The sequence below is a fragment of the Sinocyclocheilus grahami genome, unplaced genomic scaffold (genome assembly GCF_001515645.1).
Source record: "Sinocyclocheilus grahami isolate Dianchi unplaced genomic scaffold, SAMN03320097.WGS_v1.1 scaffold816.1, whole genome shotgun sequence".
In the NCBI taxonomy this organism is placed as follows: Eukaryota; Metazoa; Chordata; class Actinopteri; order Cypriniformes; family Cyprinidae; genus Sinocyclocheilus; species Sinocyclocheilus grahami.
In genome coordinates, this window is record NW_015505995.1 from 137867 (window position 1) to 143502 (window position 5636).

The 5636-nt window shown below is 35.6% G+C and overlaps 1 protein-coding gene across 1 annotated transcript in view; it reads right to left on the reverse strand.

The window, feature by feature from the left end:
• LOC107562274 (AP-3 complex subunit beta-2-like) overlaps positions 1 to 5636 on the reverse strand; it is a 50268-nt gene that overhangs the window by 37552 nt on the left and 7080 nt on the right. The gene's annotated exons all lie outside the window — the stretch shown is intronic.

Here is a 5636-nt window from a genome sequence, read left to right on the forward strand (position 1 = left end):
TTATTTATTTGATTTGGGGTTTGTTTTAAAATTTCAATTTAGTTTTGTTATTTACATTTACATTATATTTACATTTTATTATTTAGCAGATGCTTTTATCCAAAGCGACTTACAAATGAGGACAACAGAAGGAATCAAAACCAACAAAAGAGCAATAATTTGCAAGTGCTATTAGTATATTATTATAGTGTTATACAGTGGGTACGGAAAGTATTCAGACCCCCTCAACAAAAAGTGAAAAATTGAAGGGGTTCTGAATACTTTCCGTACCCACTGTATTTCAATTTCACAAAGAAACATGCAGCATTTTGTCCAAGCAATAATAAAAGGACACATTGTGTTCATAATTTGTCTTAAATCTAATTTTGTAAAAAAATAAATTGTAAATCGAATCGAACCGTGAAATCAAAATCGTGAATCGAATCGTGAGTTGAGTGTATTACATCCCTAGTAATAATACATAACATATAAAATCTTACAAACTGGTATCGTAGCATCCCAGCATTGCTATGCAAATAGTTTTTATTGGCTGTTCATGATCCAATGCATTATGGGTATAAATCAAAATTATTTGCAAAGGAAATATTAATGTTGATAAAGTAAATAATATATCACTCCTTTATTTAATCCCCAAAAAACCTAAACAGTCTCAATAATCAAGCCGTTTTGATTTTCTGACGACCCACGACCGCTGACCGCTGTCTGTCCCGTATTACACAACAATGTCTCGTAAGCAATGCAGGTGTTTTGTAGTTGGATGTAAAAGTGCACATAACAGTCTTCATTTTCTCCCGACATCAGAGCCTCTGAGGACGCAGTGGATTAGTTTTGTTTTTGATGGTTACACACCACCGAATACACAAAAAACAGAAGAGAGGGGCGGGGTGAGCAGAGCTCATTATCATTTAAAGAGACATGTACCGAAACGGCTCAATGTGAACAGAGCTGTTTTTGACAGGGTAAAAAGGGTGTTGTTTTACCAAAGTATGCTGCAGATATTTCATGAAGACCCTAAAGTATCAAACCAACTTGTGAAAAATGGGCATCCAATGTCCCCTTTAAGTGTTTGTTGATCTAATCTAACTTCATGTTCTCCGCTGATGTTTGTGACTCCAAACAAACCCAGAGCCACGATAATTAATAAAGCAGATGATCTTCAGGACGTCTAGGAAAACATATTAATATTAAAATAAATTAATATTAGCTCAAATGAAAAAAGATATAATGTCGAGCCAAACTGATTGGCTAAATTTTAGCTGTGACACTAAGACCCACATCTGATCTTGGGTCAGTCAACTCATCACAGATGAGACTGTCTGACATCCTGTGCAAGAAGTATAAGTCCAAAACCCTTCTGTCCATAGAAACACATTACTATAGCAACCACATCCTAATGTTAGCAATCTCCTTTTAGAAAGAAGTCATGAAGGAGATATGTTGAGTCTCTCATTTTATCTCTCTCTCTCTCTTGCCATTAATCACACTGACTGGCTTTAAATCAACAGAGTGACATCTGCTCACACATTCACATACAAACAAACTGAATGAACATATCTAGTATCAATTCCCACTAATATGCGCAGTCTTGGCTCAACTATGCTCAGATTCAAAGAGAACTTAATGTGTTTTTTTAATAATAATTATATTTGCTTGGTCTTTGATGATGATGCTGATGCTTCATGATGATTCATACACTGCAGGAAATAGTAACTTAGTTCACAGAATCCAAAACCAGATTTAAAATGTGTTAAATCTCCTGGACATAAATGACCCACAACATCAAAATCAAGGTTTTATTGCTTTTAAGAGTTTGGGGTTAGTAAGATTTTATTATTATTATTATTATGATTTTACAGAAATTAATACTTTATTGAGCAACAATGCATGAATTTGATCCAAAGTGGCAGTAAAACATTTATATAATGTTACAATACATTTATAGTTCATATAAATGCTGTTCATTTGAATTTTCTATTCATCAAATTTAAAAAGAAATCCTAAACATATATGTATGAGTTTTCAGAAAAATATTAAGCAGCACCACTGTTTTCAACATTGATAATAATCAGAAAAGTGTTTCTTGAGCAGTAAATCAGCATATTAGATTGATTTCTGAAGGATCATGTGACACTGAAGACTGGAGTAGTGATGCTGAAAATGCAGCATTGCATCACAGAAATAATGTTCATTTTAAAAAGTATTAAAATAAAACAGTTATTTTAAATTGTAATAATATTTTACTGTATTTGAATATTTTACTGTATTTCAGCCTTGGTAAGACTAAAGCCCTATTCGCATGGGATTAGTATTACCTGGTGACCTTCAGTCATTTGTAATAAGTGCGGAGGTTGTCTGTGATCTTAATCCCGTGCGTATCGGCCATGTCTGTAAAGTAAAAATTCCCCCACAAATGACCTACCATATTTCGCCGAACACCGAGGTCCTGTGCTAATATTAGTCCCGTGCGAATCGCCATCTCTGTGATTCGGCCGGCATTTGGCAGGTCGTATATCATTTTTCGAGGTTTTTGTTTGCTTTGCGCCTTTTTATCCATCTTCCGCGAAGAATGGAGCTGCGTTGGAGTGTTTGATAGTATTTTGGGTGCTGTCATCATATCGCTACACCATACAATTAGCAGAAAGAGAAAGCTGAAAAGGTTTTGAGGTTAATGTGCTACAAATAAATCAAGCATAAAGATTGATATATTATTTTAACCTGGTGAAATGTAAATGACACAGCGAACAAAACTATATTAGTTTCTTTTTTTTAAATCCATCTGGACCATAGAACGGGACTCTCAAAGCCTTGACATCCGGGTATCCGGGAGATAAGTCGGTCAATTCAAGTAAAATCACAGGCTTTGCTTATCCCGTGCGAATGCACCACACGAAATTCAGATGTGGGGGGGTAATTTCAAAATCACACAAGGTCCCCAGATAATACTAATCCCGTGCGAATAGGGCTTTAAGACGTCTTTCAAAATGAATGGTTGTGTATAAAGGTTTGTGCTGTAATATTCACATAGTCAAAAGCTAATCATTTAATATATTCAAATGTATGCAGATTCCAGATTGGTTATGGGGAAATGTAGTTGTACTATAATATGCAAAGTAACTCCTGAATTGCTAAACATGATGTATAATATCTACAGTGATGCAACACTGGATTTCCACTGATGTCATCACAGATCAGAACCCTGATCAATGAAAACATGTCAAGCATTATGACACCCCTAATAATGTCCCAGCGGGTTCAGAACGAGCCAATCAGAGCGAGTGTGTTCCCTCCAAAGCTGTGGCGTGAAAACATTATGAGCTGGCCAAGATAACCCAATTCGCTAATTAAAAACATTCCCCCGGTGGCTGTCATGCCACTGTCGCTGGAATTAAATGACTATGATATCTCGCAACACACCCAGGTTCTGCTCTCTGGTTTCCACAGCAACAAAGAGAGCAATAAACTCCAGTGAATAGATTTGCTGCCAGAGTCTCCCACCCAACACGACTCTCTATCGCGCTTGAAAAAAGATTCCCTTGGCGGCTTTTATTAGCTGGAAGGGTCCGCGGAGATTCACGCCGTATAAACACCGTAAAATATTAGTGTGTGTGAGAAGGTGTGAGTGGTGTTTCCTTTCATGCATCAGAGTGTGTGTCCTGTCGTGATGGCTGTGCTAGTCGTGTGTGGACGCGCTCTGTCAGCTCCAGTTACCTCACACACACAAACGCTCGCGCACACGGTGGGTCGTGATCAGAGCGACGCAACAGGATGAACACAGGCTTGGTGATTCAGCAGACGTGCTACAGTCAAATACATCATCTCCACATTACGGCAGATTATTATGTCATATTCCAGAGAGCTGTGCATGAACTGAATGCACTGCAAGTCGTTTTGGATAATAAATGTTGTGGGTAAACAGTGTCACACATCAGAGATTAGCTACGGGGTGTCTCTGAATCACAGTATGAACTGCTGCATGCAGAGGGAATACAAACCAGTAATCACTTTCCCTCCTGACCTGCAGTGACTGAGCACCAATGCTTTCATTTACATACTGGCGCTTTTAGCAAATTAATTAGTCCTGATGATAGGTCTGTATATTTACAACAAGGGTTAAATTTAGACAAATGGAAAACTGGTAGGCCCAAAACACCATCTAACACAGTCTAACATGTATATATATATGAATGAATTAAATATATTTAAGCATCAAGCTTGCACAACTATATATATTATATATAATATATATCATTTTTTAACAGGTTAGAGTGTTTGCAAAAAGCAAAATGCTTATAGCAAATATACAAATGTATTATTTTAATATATTATTATAATATAATATATATAATATTTAAGCTTGATGCATACTGTAATACACTCTAACTTAGAAAACATATTTTCAAAAATTGCTCAAAATAATGTAATAGTTTGAAGTATAAAATAAGTTCGAAATAGACATTAAAATCAAAATTTTATTTAGTTGTTGATGAAGTTGATAGAAAAATTATTATTGTTGTTGTTTATAGTTGTAAAACATCTAGTTTCATGTGCAGGCATTTGAAGGAAATTCTACTCGACCTCTAGAGCACTTGTTACAGTCACAGTAACAACACAAGAACATGCCCAATATGTTCAACAGCACAAAATAATAGCATTGCGTTGTTCCAGCAGCTGCATTTGCATGAGAGGAATATTTAACTAAAGTAAAACTAAAGCTATTTTATAGCATATTGAAATGACCAAATAATTATGAAACATAAGCTCCCTGCAGAGAATCTTATTTACAATACATCTCCTATCATCTTCTTCTCCAAACATGAGACACTTTGAGCTCCATATTATTAAAGTTATTCATAATTCAACACTCCACAGGGTTTTTTCTTTCTGTCTAATGAGCTGTTGAGGAGCACAGCTATCCTCTCTGGACACAAATTCTGAGACAATGATGCTCTTAGAGTCTCTGCCAACAGTTCTGGACTATGTGTAGAGGAAGATCTGTATGACTGAACAAGCAGGTGCACAGGTGACTATTACAGCAACCAGAGCTGACAATTAACAAACCCTCTGCTCAAGAGGTACAACAAGACAAGATCCAGTAGGGAAGAAAAAGCACTAATGAGAGTTTCTCCTAGACAGCAATGGCTCTTAAAGAGTTTCAGAAGAGTTATACCGATTACACACACACACACACACACACACACACAAACACACACATTGATTGTAATATATAATTGTAATAAAAATATATATTTTACATGTAAACGATATATATATATATATATATATATATATATATATATATATATATATATATATATATATATATTATATATTATATATATATATACACACTCATATATATATATACACACTCATATATATATATATATATATATATATATATATATATATATATACACATATTACATTTATAAAATTATAATTTTTAATTAAAGCTGCAGTCCATGAGTTTTGCCTCTTTGTCGCCATCTCTGTTTGAAAACCTGGAATTGCAGCTGTGTGCGGAATTATCTTCCTTGCGTGGGTTGTGCTCCGGCACGGCTCCAGCGCGGATGAATCTAATGTTCTGAAGAGTATGTGTGGCAGTCACCGCACCGGTGTGGATATTCACTGTACTT